Consider the following 24,901-nt stretch of genomic DNA (forward strand, 5'->3'; position numbering starts at 1 on the left):
GGAAGGGAGGCCTGTGGCAGGAAGACCAAAAAATGAGATGGTGAAAGAAGTGTTATGTTAGTCTTTTAAAAGTTCACTTACATTAAATAGTAACAGGGAGATAGCCGTGCTAGTCTATATACTATTAAAACAAAAAAGCAGTCCAAGAGCACTGTAAAGACCGACAAAATAATTTATTATGCGATGAGCTTTCGTGGGACAGACCCACTTCTTCAGATCATAGCCATACCAGAACAGACTCAATATTTCAGCCACAGATAACCAAACATAGTAATCAAGGTTGACAAATCAGAAAAATATAATCAAGGTGAGCAAATCAGAGAGCAGAGGGACAAAAGCTTTTTCCAGCTCTTTGGCTTGTAACTTACATCTACTGTGATTATTGTTTGTAAATCTGTCAATTGTTTTACTGAAGTTCCTCCCCTGGAGATATATGTTTATAAAAAATTACCATTCCTTTTCAATGAATAAAAATGGTAGGAATGTTGTTAAATACTCTAAATGTGGCTGTCAAGTTAATAAAATAATCTTGTTTAATTACATGACTAATTGCCCTGGTAAACAATAATATAATACCATTTATTTTTTAATAGTTTTGATGTTTTATTCTCCATTTTTAAATATACTGATTTCAATAACAAGGTAGAATGCTAAGTGTACAGTGCTCGTTATATTTATATTGCAAATATTTGCAATGTAAAAACAAAAAATAAATTTCAATTCACATCATACAGGTACTGTAGGACAATCTCTTTTTAATGAAAGTTGAATTTACAAAGGTAGAATTATGTGCAACCCTCCTCACCCCACCACTGCCCCAACACTCAAAATAGAACAATGTAAAACTTTAGAACTTACAGGTCTATCAGTTCTACTTCTTCAGCTAGTTGCTAATTTTTTTAAGAATATTAACTTCAAATGAATGTCCATTGGAGTCAAAGGGGAGCGTTCTCTTTTACTCCATGGAGCTCTGGTCTACCCTGCAAATTTATGTCACTATAACTGCATTACTCAGGAATGTGTGAAACGTCACTGGGCAATGTACCTATATCAATGTAACCCCTTGTATAGACAGTGCTGTGTTGATGGGGAGCTTCTGCCTGTGACATGGGTCCCACCTCTCAGAAAGATGGAATACCTATGCTTATGGAAGAAGGTCTCATGTCCACATGGGTGGTGTCTTCACTAGGTAATGCAGTAGCACAGCTGTACCAGAGTAGCTACACTGCTGCAGTACTATAAATGTAGATAAGTCCTGAGTTCAGTATATTCAGTAGTACCAGAGTAGCTACACTGCTGCAGTACTATAAATGTAGATAAGTCCTGAGTTCAGTGTATTCAGCAGTAGCACAGCTGTACCAGAGTAGCTACACTGCTGCAGTACTATAAATGTAGTTACGTCCTGAGTTCAGTATTTGACTAGGAAAATATGAGACAGTGGTTTGAAAATGATATTCGTCTCGTTCAATAAACATAATGACTATGTCTACACAAGAGGGTTTTTTCCAACAAAAGAGGGCTTTTGTTGGAAAAACCCACGGAGTGTCTACACGCAAAATGTGCTTTGTCAACACAACCCAGCACATCTGCCAGCAGAACTGTGCCTCTCCAGCTGGGTCTACACTACAGAGTTTTGTTGACACACGAAAAGCATTTTGTTGACAGAGTCTCAATGGAACTGTGCATTTGCCTCAACAGTATTATCCCTCAAAAATTTCAGGCATAACAATCTGGCTATAGAGTACTATCGACAGAAGTGCAATGTAGACACGTCTCTTGACAGTTGGCTGGGTCTACACTACAGAGTTGTGTTGACAGAAGGGGCCTTCTGTCAACATAACTCACGGAGGGTCTACACACTTAAAGCATTCTGTTGACACATTCTCGTCAGAACTCTGCATTTTCCTCAGCAGTATTATCCCTCAAAAATATGAGGCATAACAATCTCTGGACATAGTTCTGTCGACAGAAGTGTCGTGTAGACACTTCTGTTCACAGAAAGGACTTCCGGTTGCCAGCCAGCCCTCTTTGCAGAGCTGCCATTCTGCTTCCTGGCAACAGAGGGCAGTGCAGTCTGGCAGTTCTCTGTTGACAGAGCAAGTTGTGTGTAGATGCATATGTATACAGGCCTGGTAAGTTTTGCATACTGCATAAATTGAGTTTTGGAACTTGCTCTGCTAGAGTGGTTTATCCATGTTGGCTATGTCTGCACTACAGTGTGATGGAGTGGGGGGAGTGCGTGTGCAAGCCAGGCTGGATGTGAGAGGCAAGCAGAGCAGCTCCCAGTGGCTAAGGGTGACCCTGGGGCTACAACTGGCAGGTAACACCTCTGCCCTGAACAAAGAGGAGGGAGGAGACAAGCTGGGTTTTTTGAATTGGGGAACGGCATTTAGAGGCTAGGGGAAGAGAGAGCTGGAAGGCAGCCAGCCTGAGGAGGGGGGAAAGCTACACCCCAGAGGGGCACCCCTCGGGGTATTCTCCCCAGGACGGGTTTGAAGGGCTATCTCTGACTGCTGTACTGACACTTCTGTGAGAAACTGGGCATCTGTTGCCTAATAAACCTCCTGTTGTACCTGCTGAGTGAAAGTCACTCCTACCAGCGGACGGGGTGCAGTGCAGGGGGACCCCTGAACCCCATCACATACAGCATTCTAGCTGCCCAGTAAACCAGAAGTCCTGTCTGTTGACAGAGGGCCTCTGGAGCATCTACATGGCTTTGTTTTGTCAACAGTTTTCTGTAGACATATATGGAATAAAATGAGCACAATTGGTGATTAGTCGTTAAAAGGACTCTACTGCCTTGTTACTATATTGCTATAGGATGCATGAGTTAGAGTTAGAAGCAGTGGCTTCTGTTTTCATCTCTGCCCCTGTTATGCTGCGTGACTTTGAGCAATGATTTAACTTCCCCTCTTTGTGCATCTGTAAAACAAGTGTAATTGTTTGGACCTGACTCACATGGATGTTGGGAGAATTAATTAGCTGGAGTCCATAATGTGCTTGATCTTCTGGTGAAGGAATTCTGAAAGAAAAAACCAAGATCAGTTTATTGAAGTATGAATATCCTGCTCCTGACACACCTTCTGCTTTACAACAAGAAGTCCTGTGTCACCTTATAGACTAACAGATATTTTGGAGCATAAGCTTTCATGGGCAAAGACCCGCTTCATCAGATGCATGAAGCAGGTCTTTGCCCACAAAAGCTTATGCTCCAAAATATCTGTTAGTCTATAAGGTGCTACAGGACTTCTTGTTCTCCAAGATACAGACTAACATGGCTACCTCTGATATCTTCTGTTCTGTGAGTCAACAGAATGTCCTTTTAGCCAAGAAGGCTAATGGCTCATTAGAGTGCATCGGGAGGAGCATTTCCAAGAGAACTAGAGAGTTCTAGAAGTGCATTAGGAGGAGCATTTCCAGCAGAACTAGAGAAGTTTTCTTTTACTCGACACTGGTGAAGGCACATCTGGAGTACTGTGTCCAATATGGGGCCCTCCACTACAGAAAGAATGTGGATGCATTGGAGAGGGTCCGGCAGAGGGCAATGAAAATGGTTAGGGGGGATGGGGCACGACCTAGAAAGGGAGGCTTAAGGATTTGAGCTTGTTTAGTTTGCAGAAGAGTGAGTGGTTATTTGATAGTAGACTTTAACTACCTGGAGGGAGGTTCAAAAGAGGACAGAGGTTGTTCAGACAAAGTGGGTCTTTGCCCATGAAAGCTTATGATCCAAAATATCTGTTAGTCTATAAGGTTTCACGGGACTTTTTGTTCTTCTTGAAGATACACACTAACTTTGCTACCCCTCTGATACTTGCTCTCAGAAGTGACAGATAGCAGAAAAAGGAGCAATGGTCTCATGTTACAGAGGGGGACGTGTAGGTTGGATATTTGGTAAAACTACTTCACCAGGAGAGTGGTGAACCTCTAAAATGAGTTACCTCGAGAGGTGGTAGAATCTCCATCATTAGAGGGTTTTATGTTCCTGCTTAACAAAGTCCTGGCTGGGATTATTTAGTTCGGGTTGCTCCTTCTGTAGGTAGAGGGCTGAACTAGATGCCCTCCTGAGCCCTCTTCCAGCCTTATGATTCTATGAAACATTTCTGTTAAAACTGCTGTCAAGATGCAAGACTGATCTGACAAAAGAGTACGTTAGTCTATTGAAATTGAAGATTATCTTCCCCACTTGGGAGCTTTGGGATAACTCCTATCTGTGATTCTACTCATACATTATGTCACCAGATTATACTCTTAATTACAATTGAAATTGCTCTTCTGATGAGTTGGGTGGATCAGTTCAGCTGAATTTGAACACCTGTGAACCTGGCTCATTCTTAAATGTGTGAATAATATAAACACTCAATCATCATTCGCACTGCCCCATTTTCCTACTTCATTCTCAGCTCCAATCTATGACTGCTTTCCCAGGAAAGGAAACAGGGCTCCAACCAATGCAAATCAAACAAGTTGAACAGGAGTTTCTCCTCCAGCTGTTTGTGGGCAGACAAGCATGAGGAGGAACGACAGGGAGGCCAGTCCATCTGGGATTTGTACCTTGTTAAGTGTATTTGGTGAAACATTTTGAAAAGCTAAGGCGCTGTTAAAAAAATTGATTTAATTCTGGATCATTATTTTAGCCTTAGAGATGAAAGGCAATTGCTAAGTAGAAAAGTTAATACGAGTAACAAATCAGTGCTAATCACCAATTTATGCCCAATATTGCATGGATGGAATTAAGTGTGTTCAGTACTTGTATCAGTAAACAAAGTGTCAGTAAATAGGGCTCTGTAATGGGACTATTGAAATGTGGATTTTATTGCTAGCTCTGCCACTAACCTGCTGAGTGACCTTGGGCAAATCATTTTCTGTGTTCCCCTTTCACTCTATATTTTGAGTTTTTGGTTTGGAGACCTTTTTTTCATATATGTTTGTACAACTCCTGGCACAATGGAATTCTGAGCTGGGGCTTTAGGTACTACTGGCGTACACATACTACTACTTCAGTAAACAAAATAAGATAAAAATATCACCAGACCTGGATTTCAGAACTAATTTAACAAAGCCTCTGGTTTTGCTTTTGCCATTTTCTTTTGTTGGTGCAATGGTTTTTATCATTTTACCATTTTAATTATTTATCACTAATTGTGAGCACAGAATTATATCTGCACTTATATCTGCTGGCAAGTTGCTGGTGCAAAACCAAAAAACCTTTAAAAAACCCTTGTACATGATAAAATACTTCACATTAGGTAAATAAATGTCATCTATTTGTAAAACATGTAGAAAAATGTATAAAAGTCAAACACAGACTCCTCTATGGACCTGTAAAATTATGGAGTGAGATTTTAAGTCCGTATGTATTCCAAGGCCCCATTAATGTGGACAAATGTGTATTTTAAGTTCCTTTCGTTGTTGCTATTTGAAAACAAAAATCTTTCAGGAGGCAAGGGGCTAGCTAAATTCCTGAAAACCCTGGATTTCAAGAGTTTGAAATGGTAAAATTTGGCTACCATGTCAGTATGCTGTTGTGATTTAGAATGTATATAAAGTATAAAGATTATACATAAGATTCATATTCTGGCCTATCTGACAGTAAGTAGGGGACCTTTAAATAGCATGGGTGGGGGGCAAATGGGACATTTGCTCCTCTATCATAGTGGGCCTCTTATTTTAAGTTTAGCAAAGTTTACTCTGTTTCCACGCTAAAGGACAATCTGTGCCTGAAGACCTCACAATGCAACTGGACAAGTCAAAGAAAAAGTGAGAGGAAGGAAGTACAGTAGAATGTTCATTTTACAGATGGAATTTGGAGGTGCATACAGACTAAGCGATATGCCCAAATTCACACAGGAAGTCTGGGACAGAGTGAGGAACCAAACTAAGATTTCCTGAGTTTCATCTCAGTATTTTATTCACACCATCACCCCTCCTCTCATAGGAATGAGCCCACTCAGTTCCAGCTGCTAGTATAATTCAAACATAATAAATAACACTTACTGGGGACAATTGTATGTGAGAATTATCTGTGAAATAGTTTGTTGTGCGCACAGTGGTTTTCAAATAAAATTCTGATTTACAAGGCTACATAAACAGAGTGATCCATAAAGTTTTACTGCCCATTAATCATAAAATCGAGCAATTCGGCCCTATCTGCATATTGGTTAGGTGTGGACTGAGAATATAACATCTCTGGTATTACCTGCCGTGTCTCTGACTGGACAGACTTGTCTTTTAAAACACCATAATATCAATAAATGTGTATGTTATCTCTTAAACTTGTTTCAAAAGAAAATTTTGCAGAATGGAAAAGTGGAATTTGGGAGAAGGTTTAGAGCCTGGGCTTATAAGTAAATTTGTTTATTTATTCAAGGCATTATTTTTTTTCTTGAAGACACAATATCAAATGAAGAATCTTCCGCGCTCTGTTGGCTAAGTTTATGGTTCAAGGGAAATCATCTCCAGGCTGTAACATAGTCCATATGGCTGGCTGTTTGAAGTGTGCTTTGCACTCCATAAGGGATTCTTGATTTGCACTTCTCAATCTGATTTCGATAAGACACTGGTTTCCTTTAGCAGACTGAGCTGATGCAAAAATATAATGGATTAATTCCATAATAACTTATGTTGGTAATAAAGCTTTCTGAACAATTTTGCCTTTTAAATCTGATCTTTTTTTTTTTTTTGTAAATTGTTTTTTATGTGCAGAACTACTTGATATTTGGGAATGTAACTTTTCACTGTATATATTATCTCTTAGTGTATTCAGTTTTGTCCCAGTTCAGGATTTACTTATTTAGCCTGCACATCTGATGGATCTTGCTGAATACGAAGAGCTTTCTGAACTAGCACTGAATCTATAAATGCCCCAAACTGAAGAACATAGCTCACTGTTGAAAAGTAACAGAGAGATAGCTGGGTTAGTCTATATACTACCAAAACAAAAAAGCAGTCCTGTAGCCATTTAAAGACAAACAGAATAATTTATTAGCTGGTGAGCTTTCCTGGGACAGACCCACATCTTGGTCCACAAGATAGGATGTCCGCCACGGTTACTCAAGATGATCCAGTCTTTCCACGAAGACATGAGAGGAACCGTCCAATACGATGGCACATTATCCGATGCTTTCCACTCCTGATGCTGAATAATGCACGATGGATGCGTCCTTGTTCTGTCACTGTTCGGGATCTTCTTCGCACTCCTCCTTAAACACACCTTTGGATGTTCAACAGAGGGCATCTTTTTGCACACAAGATCTGATGGGAAACTGTTTAATCTTGCAAGGCTGAAAGCTAAATCTAAGGTGCAGGAAGTCCTCATCAGAGATATGCTGTTCGCAGATGACGCTGCTGTCGTGTCACACACAGAAGACCAGCTTCAGAAGCTGCTGGATCGGTGGACTTTGGGCTTTCCATCAGCCTAAAGAAGACAAATGTACTCGCTCAGGACGTTGCTGTTTCTCCATCAATCAGCATTGACAACTATACGTTAGAGGTCGTCCACGAGTTCGTTTACCTTGGGTCCACCATCACTGACACCCTGTCATTGGAGACTGAGCTAAATAGGAGGATCGGTAAAGCAGCTACAACTCTGTCCAGACTCAGCGACAGAGTGTGGAATAACAGCAAGCTGTACACTCACACCAAAATGCAAGTCTACAGAGCCTGCATCCTCAGCTCCCTCCTTTACGTCAGCAAGATTTGGACTCTGTACACCCGCCAGGAAAAGAGGCTGAATGTCTTCCACTTGCGCTGCCTCAGGCGCATCCTTGGAATATCATGGAAGGACAGAGTGTCCAACACTACTGTCCTTGAGCAAGCTGGAATCCCAATTATGCACACCCTCCTCAGGCAGCGGCGGCTCCGCTGGCTTGGCCACGTCCACAGGATGAATGATGAAAGGATCCCAAAAGACATCCTGTATGGCGAGCTAGCCTCTGGCAAAAGACCTCCCGGATGCCCCCAGCTGCGCTACAAAGATGTTTGCAAGAGAGACCTCAGGGAAGTAGACATCAAGCCAGACAGCTGGGAGGAGCTGGCAGACGATCGCAGCAGATGGAGGCAGGAACTATACAAGGGCCTTCAGAAGGGTGAGTTGAGGATCAGACAGCTAGCAAAGGAGAAGCAAGCCCACAGAAAGCACAGCAAGGACCTGCCAGACACCCATTACATATGCAACAGATGCAGCAAGGACCGTCACTCTTGTGTGGGTCTTCACAGTCATAGCCAACGCTGCAAATGAGGATGCCAAAAGGAACTACGAAGGGTGCAATCCATAGTCTACGTAGACTGAAGGATGCTGCTACTACTACTACTAGTCTTTAAAGTGCTACTGGACAGCTTTTTTGTTTTGATAGCTCACTGTTATTCAGGGAACTCCAGCTGGTTCCTATGTGGCCCAACTAGTGTTTTGACTCTATTATTTCCACACTCAGATATTTGCATGAAGTCCATAATTACTTATCAGTGACGATGATTGCTCATTGCGAGTATGGTCCTCTTCCAGGGGAGTTGTGGGTCCTCAGGTGATGGATAAGGCTTATCCTTGAATCACTAGTTCTTTTACAGTGAGGACAGATCTTTCCAGGTGTGGCAGGAGGCTATTAATCATGACTGGAAACCAATCTGCCCTTCCTCCTGTGCCTCTTGTCCTCCTCAGATTGTCATTGGGAAGTTCAGAGCATTTTTGGAGGGAAATTAAGTTTGGTTGCAGAAAAATACTGTGGTGCATTATCAAATTCTGTTGCTGACATTATGTAGGAGTTGTGGCTAGGTAATGTAATGGATCTTTCTCATCCTAAATCTATGAACCATCCCTCTGAGCTATATGCACACAAAGGGTAATTTGTGAAGTAGATTTCTTTCTCCTTCACTGGAGGATAGGGTGTGTGGGGGAAGGTCTATGTTAAACATATACATGTTCCCTCCCACACACACTTCTCACAAGCCTTTTAGAGAACCCCTATGAATAATTAGTGCATTAATATTTTCATGTTCCCTTTCCCTTTTTTGAGGGTTTGGGGCTTCCTAGCCAAGAAGTGGTTTGAATGCACAAGCACTTTCTGGTTGCCTTGCAACTTTTCAGGAACCCGTACAACATCTGAAGAGGACTATGCTATGAGATGGGAATCTTTACTTGTTCTACAGGGTGGCAAATCCTGCCCCTCCTCATAGAACGATATGGGTAAAACTCAGTTTATGAGCAAATTTTGACCAAAAATCCACAGTCCTGAAAAAGTCTATATCTTGGCATTTCTAATCAGAGGGCTAATATGAAACTCCAAGCCACACTAAGGCAATATCTATAATACTTAATAAAGTCGCATTTATCAAAGTCAACTTTTTACTGCTAGATTTCATAAAGTCAAAGATGAGTGTCCACAAATGTCCAGAAAGTCGACATAGTGTGTCTCCATTGCATTAGCTTGGTTCAACTGTACCAGCAATGCATTGTACGTATCTATCACAGCCCCATTGCGTTCTGGGTTTTTGTGTCAGTGTGTTATGGGAAAAAATACACCACAGGTGCTTGTGGGTGTTTGATTTCATCATCCCAGAGTGCAATGCCCCCACCCACCCTGCCACTGGAAAACAAGTGGCCCACAGCCAGACGTGAGGTCAACCACCAATTCACATGCAGAAGCAACAAAAATCAGGGAAGCTTTGAAAAATAGCTTTATGAATGAGCAGACAGCCACATGAATCTGCTACATTTAACTATTGTGATATAATCCGCAAGCCCCTCCCCTGCCAACAATGATGTGTGCTTGACCCTTATGAAATCACCTCCAAATGCACCCCACCCAATGTGAACCAATAAATGATACTGTGGTTTTCACAAAAACATTATTTTTATTTGGGGGAGTTAAGGGATAGGAAACAGAAGGGAATCCTGGTGTCCCCTGTGGTAGAAGGTGAGCCTTTTGCAGTGTGGAGAGATCATGGGGATGGATCAAGAGACTGTCCTTGACCACCCCCCTCAAGTTTGGGGTGGGAGGTCAGGCAACATCAAGGAGGGTCAGGCAACAAGGTGAGGAGGCCGCATAATTGTGAGTTCTGAGGTGGGTTTCGCTCTGCAATTCATGGACAGCAGGATATTGGTTAGCTCTTTGGCAGCAGTCAGGAGCTCTGCAGAGTCCTTGTTCCTGCACAGGAGCATACTTTGCCACCACTGCTGGGTCCACTTTCTGTCAGCAGAGACTTGGGCTCGCTCCCTCTGTGCCTGTTGAAGCTGTCACAAGAGGAGGTCCTGTTTTCATCTTTTCCTGTGGTGCAACACAGCAACTGTGTATTCCTCCCCCTCCTCCCCCTACCACCACTGCCTGTTGAAGACAGACAAGGTCAAAATTTAGACACCGGTTTTAAATGTGACACAACGCAGTGACCCATACAATGAATGTGTCTCTGTTTGACAAACACTACAACTTTTGTTTTCCAAGGCCACTTTTGGCTCTTAAGGATGACAATGAATCATCCACAGCAGAAGAAAAGCTGTTAGATCTCCAGACCATTTAATTGCAGACATGGTAAGATCCTGATGGCCAAGGGGTTGGGGGACTTGGGGGGGCGGTGTTTGAAACAAAGCCCTGTAAAATGTAAAGCATGGCAAAAAAAACCTTTCTCGGTGGCTCCTCCAAACTTCTGTGAAGGAAAAAAGCCATTTAAAACAGGGAAAGTCTATGCAGGACATGCTGGTGTTGGGGGGGGCACAGTCTTCACAGCCCAACAGCTGCTTGGTGGTGGGAAGGAGTAAAGTCCACTGGCTGTATGGTGAGATGGGGGAGGGGCAGCCTTGTAAAACGTAAAGCATGGAAAAAAATACTTGTCTGCTCATCATGAATCCTTTTGCCGCTGTGTGGTTGTGGGGTGGGTGGATCTGGGGAGCCCTCCAGCAGCATGGTGGGAGGGGAGAGAGCCAGGAGAGCCTGCCAGCCAGGGACGAAGGGAACAGAGAGCCCACCAGCCATGTGGTGCATGGGACAATCCTGGAAACTTTAAATGCCAGGGAGCAGTGTTATAATGTTAAGGGGACAAAGTTTAATGAAACTTCTTGTGCTTTTTGAAGGTTTCCAAGGAGACATCAACCTCCTAAGAATAACTGATTGTGAAAAAGAAAATATACCTGTACTGTGTGAGCACAGGGGTTCAAAATCTGTCAGAATGCTGTGTAATGCCATGATGCCAGATTACTTACTGGTTGCCTTGCATTGCAAAGTGTGCTATCGTGGAAGTCAGATTAAATCCAGCCTCCCCAAAAACTTGGTGTGAAAAATAAGACCACCTGGCTGACACCTTTACAGAGATCTCCAAAAAGGATAAGTGCCCCATCCCCAGAAATTTTAGCCAGCTGTTCTAAGGGGCATAGATCTACCACATCTAACCCACAACCCACTTCCAGCAATTAAAAAAAATATTCTCAAAGGAGGTAAACCTCTTACCCAACCCTGCTGCAACCCACTTGTAGCATTTTAAAAAAATATACTCACCAGAAGAGCCTTCTCCATCATTGCTGGACTCCGGAGCATCAGGTGCTGATGAAGAGACTGGCTCCAGGGTGAAGAAGAGCTCTTGGCTGGCAGTATCAGCTGCCTTGGGCATCTGCTGACTGGAAGCATCCTTGTCTACATCGACCTCCACCTCCTCCTCACCCTCTTGGCTCTCACTGAACAGTTGAGCACAGTCTTCTGATGAGTTCATGCAATTTTTGGCGACTGTGGTTGAGTCCTTCCCAAGAATCGCATTGAGCTGCTCATAAAAGTGACATGTTTTGAGAGATGTCTCAGATTGCCTGTTGGCTTCTTTAACTTTCTGATAACTTTTCCTGAGTTCCTTGATTTTCACCTGGCATTGCTGAGCACCTCTAGTGTAACCTTTCTCCATCATGCTCTTGGAAATCTTCCCATAAACATCTGCATTTCTTTTGCTGGTTCACAGTCTGCTCAGCACAGATTCATCACCCCACACAGACATGAGATCCTGGATCTCCCGATGGCTCTATGCTGAGGCTGTTTTGTGACCCTGAGAACTCTGATCAGAACCAGAACCCTTAGAACTCATGATGGCTAGTTGCAATCGCTCCTGAGGTGTGCGCTTGAGTTGTGTTATCCATGGTGGTCAGATTAAAAATGAATTCAAATTCCTGGGCTTCCTGTTGCCTACTTCCTTTGCACCTGGGGAGCAGTGGAGGTGAATGCAGCCAGAACGGACACCTGTGGAGCATTGTGGGATACTTCTGGAGGCCAATAAATCCATTTAAAGAAATTATTTTTCTACACTAGCATTAACTCTACCTCTTAAATTTGAACTTGGGGTTACACTGCCTGGAAAGGGCACAGTGGGAAAATTGACCTTAGTACTGTTTACAATCAACCTAACAGTACTTGTAATGAAGATAGTCACACTGTAAAATCGATCAAAGTGCCTTAAAGGTGACTTTATGCTATAGTTTAGGCACAGCCTGAAATAGATAGAAGTCTAAACTTGTTATGATCTGTCAGAGGGCTAATATGAAACTCCAAAACACGCTAAAATATATACAACAAGAAGTCGTGACATTTGGTGATGGTAACCATTTAATAAGTTACAGTGCTTCTTCCCATAGCTTAAGAATTATTAAAGCAGATTAAAAATGTCTTTAGAGTTTCTGTACTCTCATGGAGCCAGTATCAAAAATGTCACCCACTCTACAGCAAAATGGCTGCAGTAACTCACCATGTGACCTCTTACAGCCTGGACTGAACAAATAGTGTTTTTTATTCTCTTCCTGTATAATTACCTCTCTGACTGTACTACTCCTTATAGGGTCAGACTGGAGCCTGCAGCTTGGACTGTCTGGTCTGTTTCATCAGGATGCTGAGAAACAGAGAGAGGCGTAGAAGTCAAGTGGGCTGTAGTGGAAGTTGGCTGTTTTTCTCTCACAGTATAGGAGAGTGGCCTAACTAGAGACTTTAGTTTGGGAGTTCAATCCAGGCTCTGATGTGAGGACCTTATGAACTGTGCATTGTAATTGTTCCTATCTTGAAATCTTATTAAACAGGTTCGTTCTATTTGTCAGACAGAGAATATGTCAGTGTGTGTGTTGATGTCTCCTTGTCTGGGCTGTGAAAATGAACCTACTGCTGCCTTAACTGGGGAAATTAAGGCGGGACACACACATGTAGTGCCACACAAGGCTGCAAGCCTCCTTCCCACTTCCTGTCCTGCTGCTACAGTGTCTACAGTTATAAAATTCATCTCAATGGTAGAATGGATTGTTTCCTCCAGGACCTGGGGTATTGGTCTATTGTCCTCTGTTAGTGGGAAGCGGGGAGGCTGTGGCAAGCTGTAAGAGCTCCTTTCCTGAGTAACATAGCATATGTATGATTCCCCAGCTGTCATCAGACTCTGCAGTGAAAGAGGTAGTCACTTCTTACAAAATTTTCCCAAACTCCAGTATATGGAAGTATTCACCAGAACATCCAGCATGGCCAGTAAAGCATTCTTAAATAGAATTCTGAACATTGCTACAGACTACTCTGTCTGTAATCAAAGTATAAAACAGTCTAGTTCAATGGCTTAAGATGTTATACTTCCATATTTAACCTGGTACCCATGCTTGGATGCTTATTTTGAAGATCAGCCTAAATTGTAAGGCTGAGGAATTAAATCAGTTTCTATGGTATAGCTTCAAAGACATGGGAAAACAATGGTGAGAGAATTGTTTATGAATAATCACAGAAGGAAACTTCTGAATTGATGAAGTCAGGAGCATCCAGGGTAAGATTCTTTAAACTGGTTCTTTAAATTGGTTCTTTAAATTGGAGTTTTAGGTTGAAGGCTATGGGAAAGTAAAAGTGTGAGATGGGCCCTTAGGAATCTGTCTGTGGATAGAGAGTCTCAGGTAGGAGTGGCACATGAAATTACAGGCTCCTAAACTTAATAAGGGCAGTAAATAGTAGAATTATTGTTCAGCTATTCTTGGGTTGGGCTTAAAAGTGTTTTTGTTTTTGTTTTTATTTTGTTTTGTTTTAATCTGATACCACCCATAGTAGCAGAAGTTGTTGGAGTTGTTTCTGGAGTACAGACTAACATAGCTACCTCTCTGTTACTATTCACTCAAATAGGGTGTGTCTACACTAGGAACTAACTTCAAATTTAACTTTGAAGTTAGGCACTACTTCGAAGTAGCCAGTAGAGAGTCTACATACATTTTCCCCTACTTCAAAGTTAACTTTGAAGTAGGGAGCCCAACTTCAAAATCCTGGAATGGAGTAGTGTCCTACTTCAAAGTTTAACTTTGAAGTAAGGTATGTGTAGATGCTTGACTTCAAAGTTGCTTACTTCTTCGAAGTAAGCAACTTCAAAGTTCTTTTTGTAGTGTAGACACAGCCATATAGTGTTACTCTTGACAGGAAATGGTGAAAATTCTGTGTTTAATTGTGTTGCTATAAAAACAGAGTCATTCAATTGAGAAAAAGTAAAAAATAGTGGCGCTACTCCACCTTTATAGTTATGAAAGTAAGGGCAGAAATTAATCCACTGTGTCTTTTACAAAATGCATTGTCATCACAAGACAGTGATGCAAAGGTCTGGGAAATTACTTGTGCCCATTCACAATTACTTGCATGTTAGCTAAAGCCTGGATTTTTGTTTGAGACTTTATTCAAGATTAAAGAGGGTGCCCTGGAAACCCTGAACTGCATAAAATATTTAATATACATTTTGCAAGAGTGGTGTAAATCATCACTTTAGAAGAAATGAATTAAGTTGGTAGAGTTTAGACAAATCTCTGTTCAATCAGTAGTACCCAGTGACCTATTTTCAGAGTACTTACAACTCTCATTAACTTCAGTGAGAACTGTGGATGCTCAGCACTATGGCAAAATCAGGCTACAAGCTCTTAAACCTGCATTTGGGACTTTAAATTCAATTAGAAATATCTCAAAGAAGGAATCTATCCATGGTATGTTTGTTCTCAGCCTAGAGAGCCCTGTCCTTGGTTAGCTTTGCTATTTGATCTTTGAACTGAGTCAAACAGATGCTTTCTGTATCCCTGTGCCAAATGGGAGGGGAGTGCAGAACTTTTCCAATTTAATCTTTGGAATTGATATAGTAGAATTAAAGCTTTCTAATTTCTGAGTACCTGAAAATCTGCTGGGTTCTTTACAAAGCAAGTAAAATTACAGACCAAGATTCTCAAAGGTGACTAATGATAAAGGGTGCCTCAATTTTTGGATGACCCATGTTTACAGCGCTCCTCTGGGTGTTAATCAGATAAGAAGTCTTGTAAACAGAATAGGTCACCCAAAAATATCACAGAGGGAATAGTGGGAGATGGCCAAAACATTCCCTGGAGAACTCCAACAGAAAGGGGAGTGCAGTGGAAGAAGAGCACTAAAGAATCCAAATGAAAGTATGGTCCAAAGAATAAGCAGAGAAGCAATGAAGACAGTCAAAATGATCAAGAAAAGGCAAGTTGTATGGTCAGGGATGCGAGAATGTCCAACTGTATAGAACACAGCGTAAATGTACAGGAGGATGCCATGTCGATGTTGAAACTTAGCTAGAAAAGAGCTTATTTGAAAAGAGCTTATACATTCTGTGTAATTGACAGAGATTAGAGTGTAGCTAGCAGTGAGTTTGATGCAGTGAGGTTAATACAGAAGAGGTGGATGTCCTTACTGAGGAGCTTGGAGTTGGGAGGGAAAATTGGTCATTAGAGATGGGAATGGACAAGACCAGTTTGTAAAGGATGGGAGGAATTGGTGCATATTTATAAAGGAAGGAGCCAAATGAGAGGGAGAGATATACAATGTGGGTAGGATCAGCGGTTGCAGGGGCATCATAAAGGGTTTGTAAGGATACTCAGAGGACAAATGTAGTAACTGGAGAAGGGTAAGTGAGAGCCCTCAAAGTCAGTGGTGGTAGAAACATGAGATAAGACAAAGAGAAGAAGAGGAGTAGAATCAGCAAGAGAAGGACAGTAAGAGGGCATCCCAGTGTGTGTCCTCCAATTACAGATATAAGTTGAGAAGTCATGGGGATGAAGGGATGATATGGTTGGACAAAAGTGCACGTTTTGGTGAAGTGGGATGAGATTGAAGGAAAACATTGCCAGAGATGAGGACAAGGAAGCATCTGAGATGAACAGGCAGGAGACATGGGGAGGAAGAGTTGGAGGCAGTCTGGTAGAATTCCAATTTTACAACCTAAAGCTGGAGTACTCTCTTATCTTTCCAACTTGTTCTGTCTCTCACAATGCTATGCTAGGCAAGCAGCAAATGCCTCCAGCTGCGTATATTTAGTACAACAGATTGTGGAGCCCACACCCAGCTCGACTGCATAAATGGTCCCTGAGCCACTCTCATATCACACAGAGAAAGGCACCAGCAAATCTCCCAAGCCCTCCCATGGGCACCCCAGAACTGGACCATCTTGCATCTGTCAGAAACATGACTAATAAAAGTTGATTACCACATCTGCCCCTCCCTCCAATTGGAGAGGACACGTTCTACCCTTTGTAAACTGATCTGAAATTTCCCAAACACTTCAGCTAAATCATACAGAATTGGGCACTTCCCACCATGTAGTCATCTTACAGAACTGTAAATCCCTTGTTTACAACTCTCCTGCTGATTACTGGTCAGGTGACAAGGTTTCAGGAATATAATTTCCATTGTTGCTGGAGATCTGGCAATGCAGACTCACAATCTTGCAACATATTTCGGGGAAAACGATAGAACAAAATCACATAAATTCATATACACCAATATTAGGTACGCTTTGGATAGAACACTGCATTTCAGCAAATCATGCTTTTCTATATGATAGCAAATGTGGCATACTTTGCATGAAATATCAGTACTGTATATGATGAAGAACACGAGGGTTACAGGATACTCCTTTGGGGACAGCATATCACAGGGGGGAGGAAGAAAAGAAGAGTGAGGGATAAAGGATCAGAAAAATGGGGGACTAAGGCAGGAAACATGGAAATGTAACAGATAAAGCAGGAAAAATGGGATTAAGTAGGATTAAGGAGGATAGGAATTGAGCCACAAGGGTTTATTGCAAATGAATATGTTGTCTAGTTAAACAAGTGATGAATTCATTAAGCGGCGAGTAGTAAATTATGGAGGGAATCACCTGATCAAAGAATGACATAATTAGTTAAATATTCAGGGAAACAACAGAGCAAAGCCTCAATAAAGTGTGTAGGACATTAATTAGTCAATTAAGTAGTCTGCAGGAGATTATTTAAAATAATAGGATGGGGGAGTGGTCAAGGAGCTGTGTACAATTACTCAGACATTCACAGTGGAATAGGACAGAACTGAGACCATGACTAGGGCGGGTGAAACAAGTGATTAGATCTATAGCAGCTAAGCCCCTTGTTGCAATGACTGACACAGGCAGGTCACGCAGAGGCTGCAGTAATGTGAAATGAAAATTCTACAGCAGTGCCCAGTGCCTTGAATTGGAGCCCCATTTAGTTAGTGCCTTCACCTGAATGTAGCATAGGAGGGCTCTCTGGAGCTGTGTAGGGGCCAGGCCCTACTAGTTGTTCCAGAGACCAGCAGCTAGGCTGAAAAGGAGAACTCACAGTTACCCATGTCTCTAGCATAATAATGAATACAGTCAGAAGTGAAAGTAAGGGTGAAAGGTGAAAGCTAAAGCTAGCTATGGTGCACTGTTTAAAGAGCCAGCTGGGTGGGCTGCTCAGAGCCTTCTGGGATACAGCTTGCTATGCACTCTGCCAGACTGCTATCCCTGGTGTGGGCTGTTGCCAGCAGCCCCAGGGAAGAAACCAGCAGGTGTCTCACGTTGATGCCAGTTTTCTTCCTACAGACAGCCCACAGGTTTCTTGTGGTCAGGTAAGATTATTGACTCCTGCAATGCCACATATCCTCACCCACCTGCCCCTCTGAGTCTCCTGAGGCCCTGATACCCTGACCTCCTCTCAGTTCCCTGCCCTCCAAGTTTCTGCACCCTGACCCCTTCCCCTAGCTCACCCAAAAGCCAGCCCATGCCCTGAGTCCCCAACCCCCACTCTGACTCCAGTACCCCCTGCCCTGAGATACAGGTACTCCCCCCGACCCCTTGACTGAGCTTCTGGCTTCCCCCAACTCCCAGCCTGAACTTCTGGCATACCCTGCCCCCTCCCCTGACTCCTGCACCTCTCACACACCCACAGCCCCCTGCCCTAAACCTCTCCACACCTAAACACACGCTAGTGGGAATGAGACTGCATTGAATACAGAAAATCAGCATTATTGCTTTAATTACATATATTTTACATGGCACTACAAATCCTCCTCAGTTTTCAGTTTTTACTTCTTGTCCAGTGGAATATGTTCGTATCTAGTATGATGTGATGTTACAATACTGTCCTATCACAACCTGCCCCCCCGTCCCCCCAGGGCAGGTTGTAATAGCACAGTTTCTGTAAGAAATGTAAGTTACTTTCACCCCTGACTATGGTTAAAGTCACAGCTCCTCTTTGTCTCCCTTGTTATTCCACTTGTTTGTATCTAAAGTTGTAGGAACCCAAGTGGCTTCAAACTTCTAATGCTAATTTCGCTCCTTCCTACACTTGCCTGGGATCACAGCAGACTGGTCTCCCATGCTGCGCAGTGCAGTTTCACCAGGAGAGGAATCAGTAGGACATCAAGATTCCTGAACTCCAATCCAACAGTTGTAAATTCAGCCACTTTAAGAAGCAATCCATTTGTGTCTGCTCCAATACCAAAGGCTACCTGCCAGCCTGTAACACAATCCTAATCTATTACATTCAAGTCATCTGAGTCATCTTTTTGAAGACAGTCAAGTGTAGAGATACCCATAAGGAAACAATATATGTTTTCAAATATCACATATGTTGCATGTCTGCACACATTTTTTAAAAAAAATATATGTGACAGTATTACAAAACTGACAACTTTTCATAACCTTTAATTTAGTGTATTTTAAACATATGGTGGGATGCTGTTCTTTTCAGGGAAGTGGTAAATGCACTTTGAATATATCTGTATTTATGTATGTGCACAATACATATGATTAAAGAAATACAATGCAAAGAAATGCATCTATTTTTCTTTATGGCATAAGAAATTGGCTGCCCTTGAAACAGCGGAATACAAATTTAACTGGGATCGGTGCACAGGAAGAGGCAAAAAAGAAAGTGCAAATTGTGGTCTGGTGAATTGTGGATATTGTGGTAAACCCGGTGGTAGACCCTTACCTGGAAGCTTCTGGAGCCTTCTAGAAGGACAGTATACTGGGTGGTGGGCCAATGCATTTCTGTTCCCTGTCTAGGCCCAGACCTTCTTTGGTTAGATAGGCCCTGTGCTCCCTATAAAAGGCTCCCCATCTGGTAGCAGGGGGGAAGGTTATGGGAGGTGCACCAGAGGAGCACGAGCACGAGCACGAGCACGAGCACGAGCACGAGCACGAGCACAGTGAAAAGGTACCACAGGGAAGTGGTGGGCAAAGTGGCCCAGGGTGAGGCTACTACTTTGGGGCAGGGGTAAAGGTCCTGCTGGTTGCCTCTTGTTCTCATAGGTACCCTGGGCCAGAGTCCAGGGTAGAGGGTGGGTCTGGACTCCCCCCACCCTTCCCCAGAGGGATCACTTTACTGGAGCAGGCGCAGGCCTGCAAGGGTACTGGTATTATTCTCCCTGTACTGGTCCTGCCTGTGAGAGGATGGCTCGCTAAGCGGAGACCCCTGCCTTTGGAAGGGCCTGGGCAAAAAGGGGGCCTCCGTGAGTCTCTGAGGCAGCACAGATCCGCCAGGAAGCACAGGGACCCACAGAGGCTGACAAGGGACTTTGTCACAATATCTATATTTTTTTGCCTGAGCTCCCATGCTAAGTAATACAGTAATAGCAAAATATATTATTTATATGAGACCTGCACAGTGGATTTCACCTCTGACATTCTGCTGTCCCTATGTGTTTGTGGAATCTCCATCACTAGAGTATTTAAGAGCAGGTTAGATAGACATCAGGGATCGTCTGGACCAGGGATCTGCAACCTGCAGCTCTGGAGCTGCATGCAGTTCTTTAAGGACTTCCCTGTGGCTCCCAATGCTATGATTGCAAAGTGAAAAAAACAAAACAAACAAAGAAAGAACCCTCCTGATTATTGAATGTCTACTGCCCCAAATGGGTGAATGTCTACTGCCCCAAAATTAACAACTCATATCTAAATAACAAATGTGATCATGAAACGTTTAATAACTCTTCCCAGTGTCCTCCAGAGAGAAAGACAGAAGGCCCAGGAGTGAAAGTCAGGAAGACAGTGGAACAAATACACACATAAAGTGAGAGGAAATAGAATATGTAAAAAGTTTGTGAACATCCTGCGGTAAACATGTATCGCGTTACAAATCATTGTGCGTGCCCTATTCTTAAATAGGGTTTACAAAAAGTACCGTTTGACTTTATTTTTTAACTGTCTCATTCACAAGCATTGCAGCTCTTGAATTACTCAGCTTTTTTTATCAAATTGGAAAAAAAATGGCTCTTCTTGCTTTTTGGGTTATAGTCCCAAGATCTAGACAGTGTTTGGTCCTGCCATGAGGGCAGTGGAGTGGACTTGATGAGCTTTTGAGGTCCCTTCGAGTTCTAGCAGTCTATGATTCTGTGCATGATTAGTATGACCCTCTCAAACTCACGACCTTGAAAAAAGCATCACAGAGCCTGAAATCTGGACTCCCCCTGCTCTAACAAAATCTGGTCTTATTTGTTTGCTCTATGCTTTACAGAATTCACAGAGGCCATGACTCAAAAGGAAGTAGGGGGTAATCACAAGTCTATTTTAGGAGTGGTGCAGTATTGCCACCATCACTATTTTTCTGACTTCATAGCTGAGTGGCCAGAAATCAATTGCTCTTGGCCAAGACCCCAGATCTGAAGATAGAGTCCTGCCAGCAGCAGCACTGATATAAGGGAGACAATGCCATGCTACACCACCCTTATTTCTGTGCTGCTGCCTTCAGAGCTAGGCAGCTTGAGATTTATGTCTGCTGACTGCAGGCAACGGAGCAGAAATAAGAGTGGCAATACCATACCATGCCATCCTCACATCTGCAGTGCTGTTGCTGGTGGCTCTGCCTTCAGAGCTAGATGTCTAGCCAGCAGCCACTGCTCTGCTGCTCAGCTCTGAAGGCAGCATCACCGGCAGCAGAAGGACAAAAGTATGGGTAGTGGTCACACAACACTCTCCCACAGTATTAAACACCTCCTTATAACTTGTTTTAGAGTAAGGAACACTAGAATTCGAACACTGTGAAATTTCAGATGTAAATAGCTGAAATAATGAAATTTACCATTTTAAAATTCCTGTGACTGTGAATAGGCAGTGAATTTGGTAGGGCCCTAAACATCAGGAATAGCTGGTCATTTTGTGGTGGGATATTTATCTAGAGGGTGAAGAGGAACATTATGTGATGCTGTATGCTGGAGATAGGGGAGTGAGAGACGTCACTGAGTTTTGGACAAACAATCAAATGATTATTTCAGTCTCTGGAGACTCAACTATACTAACTCAAGAGTCATGAGAGGAGAATAGTACCTATCAAATTTATTCTTTGAAGATTTTCCAATGACAATGTTAGAGTTTTTTGTTTGCTTGTAGGCTTTTGCTCAATGAAGAGCATTCTTGATAATGGAAAACTTACAGGCTATTTCCATACTGAAGTGCAGGGGAGAGAAATATGTGGTCTATCTATTACACTGGAGAAGAGACTCAAATTCAAATAGAAATATGAGAAAGGGAAACAAGAAACTCAGTTTTCTCAGAAGTATGCAATATGTAACTTACTGCCACAATTTTAGTACAGGCCATTTTAGTACATTTTAGTACAGTCACTGTCCATTAGTGTTCTGTGGTCTTGTAGAGCATGAAATACACCTTTATCCAAAAATAGTGTGTTTAAATACACACTAGTCCAACTCACTGTGCATGTGGATTTTCGTCCAGTCTTATTAGAATCAGTTCCTTACTGGGGAGAAATTTATGTGTGGGCCCTCTGATCAAATGACTCTAAATATTCATGCAGAGGTATTACTTTGTCCCTGTTTTCTATGTACTAGTATTCAACATAATCTCAGTATGCAAATTGATTTTAGAGCTATAGAATACAAGGGCTGTGTCTACACTACAAAAATAATTTTGAAGTTGCTTACTTTGAAGTAAGCAACTTCAAAGTTGAGCGGCTACACACACCTTACTTTGAAGTAGGGCACTACTGCATGCCCAGGAATGGAGTAAGGACTTCAAAGTTGGGCTCCCTACTTCGAAGTGAACTTCAAAGTAAAGGGAAATGTGTTTAGGCTCTCTGCTGGCTACTTCGAAGTAGTGCCTAACTTTGAAGTTAACTTTGAAGTTAGTTCCTAGTGTACATGCGCCAGAGGAAAAACTCTTGCTGGGGAAAGAACTGTATCAAAAGTATCCCTTGACCAAATGATCTCAGCTTGTACAACTAAATCTATCTTTGGCCCTAAAGTAACACACCAATTTTACGGTGCGGGCAATAACACTTCCATTGTTAAAGTTGCATCAGAGTTTCCATTTTAACAGGAGGTAAAATTGTGTCTTTTGTGTTAGAACATCATTTTAAATGCTTAGTCAATTTTCTGCACTGCCTGGTTCTTCCGCAGCAGGTTGGCAGAAGTAGGTCAAGATCATTTAAGGATTAATGAGACTGCTTTTAAAAGGATCATATGACTAATTTTCCTAATGTTTGACATTTCCTTCACAACTCTTTTTTTCTCATAAAAACGACACCACTTTGTGGGGTGGAAGTGATGGATGAGAAGTCTTGGTTTGTGTAGAGTAGATGGACTCTTTTAGAAAGTTGAGATTTTTCTGTTTATTTTCATGATAAAAGTAAGTTTCTGTTGTGCTTAACAAAAGAACCCTGGTGCCACATTAGTCAATGTTAACTTTATAACAGTCGTCAGAATAAGGCTCTTTACTAGGGGTCTGTTTCCTGGTGTTCATCAACCCCTCTGATCATATCAACACTGGGGCTATGTCTACACTAACCCAAAACTTCAAAATGGCCATGAAAATGGCCATTTCGAAGTTTACTAATGAAGCGCTGAAATACATATTCAGCACCTCATTAGCATGCGGGTGGCCGCGGCACTTCGAAATTGACGCGGCTTGCCACCGCGTAGCTCGTCCAGACGGGGCTCCTTTTCTCAAGGACCCTACTTACTTCGAAGTCCCCTTATTCCCATCTGCTTATAGGAATAAGGGGACTTTGAAGTAGCCAGGGTCCTTTCGAAAAGGAGCCCTGTCTGGACGAGCCACGCAGCAGCGAGCCACGTCAATTTCAAAGTGCCGCAGCCGCCCGCGTGCTAATGAGGCGCTGAATATGTATTTCAGTGCTTCATTAGTAAACTTCAAAATGGTCATTTGCATGGCCATTTCGAAGTTTTTGGATAGTGTAGACATGGCCTGAGAGTAACATGCCTTTTTCTTTGATCACGGTCAATCCCATTGATGAATAAAGCATGAAATAGAATGCAAAATGTTTGTTACTCTATGGACATGTCTCACTCACGTGGGGCACCTATAGAAAGGGATGCCAAAGCTTTTAGAGTTCAAGAAATTTTGAAATATTTTTAAACTGATTCTTCATACAGTAAAGGAGCTGATCTCAGGGGCAGGTCCAAATTGGAATTGTAATGACTGTTAAAGCCCAAGATTTGCATCAATAAAACTCACAAGAATCTAAAATTACCAGCTCTCTTTAAGGGTTAGAGTTTAAGAGTGAGGAATCTCTTGACCAAATGGCATCAAGTTTGTACCACAAGTTTTATTTCATCCCTTCTCCCAGCACATAGTCCATTTTTAAGACGATTGTCTTGTATGAGTTGTAGAGAAATTTACATATGAAACAGCTTCTTTGGGATGTGTTCTATCTGAGGAACCCCTAAACCAAATGACCCCAAACTCACATCACTGGCATTACCCACAATCCGGATGAGATACAGCAATTTTCAGAACAAACTGAGTATGCACATAGCGTTGAGAAAACTTTAAATGAGAAAACTTAAACTAGGGATGTTAATAGTTAACTGCTTAAGTGGTAAGTCTCACCTGGATGACACTTACCAGTTATGGTTAACTGATGGAAGTTGGAGCAGCACCCCATCCACTGTGGGAAAAGGTCTGCTCCAGCCCCACAGGGGCAGGGGGCACTCCAGATGGACTGTAGCAACCCCTGCTCCCCCAACATTTAACTGGTCAATTAGTTTTACATCCCTATCTTAAATCAAAATTTCCAGAGAGAGCCCCTGCAGAGGGCAACTAGCATTCATGAGTCACATTATCAGGAAGCTGACCAGGGCAAGACTCCTGATCACAGTACAAAACTGTTGCTTAGGGCTAAATAGCCATAGCAAGATACGTACGACCACCAAGTTACTCTAACATCAGGCTGCCTGCAAGCAGTGAGACTCACAACAGCCCATCTGCTGCTGCACATATGCAAAAGGCTTTCTCTTGCCTTGGTTTGAGGCACATTGTAGTTCCAATTCACTTCTTACATATTGCTTCCAGAAAGGGGCACTGAGTGCCAGATGCTTGAAAAGATTAAGCTCAAATGATTATTATGAGTTTGGGTGCATCAGAGTGATAGTGTGGGTCTCAGGTATAACTAAAAAAAATTAGCAGAACTGGGAGATTCGGAAGGCATGTGTCTTTGTGGGGAGGCTATCTCTTGAGGAAGCCCTTGTTCAAATGGCCTCAGAGTTTGATCACTGCCTTAACTCAGACTCCACAGCAGTAATTTTCAAGGTAATCTGAGAATTGGGGCTTGTGGATTGCAGACCATTTAAAAAAATTTTGTTAAACAAGCTAGTGTCTGTCTTAACTTCAGTGGTGCTACTGCCCTTGTATAAGGTAACATGCTGAT

General features: G+C 42.5%; 1 long non-coding RNA gene across 1 annotated transcript in view; it reads right to left on the reverse strand.

Moving 5' to 3' along the window:
- LOC142007502 (uncharacterized) overlaps positions 1-24,901 on the reverse strand; it is a 65,720-nt gene that overhangs the window by 27,724 nt on the left and 13,095 nt on the right. Inside the window, exon 2 of the long non-coding RNA XR_012643957.1 lies at positions 2,959-3,022. This is a non-coding gene — a long non-coding RNA (uncharacterized LOC142007502). The remainder of the gene's footprint in view (positions 1-2,958; positions 3,023-24,901) is intronic.

The sequence above is a fragment of the Carettochelys insculpta genome, chromosome 1 (genome assembly GCF_033958435.1).
Source record: "Carettochelys insculpta isolate YL-2023 chromosome 1, ASM3395843v1, whole genome shotgun sequence".
In the NCBI taxonomy this organism is placed as follows: domain Eukaryota; kingdom Metazoa; phylum Chordata; order Testudines; family Carettochelyidae; genus Carettochelys; species Carettochelys insculpta.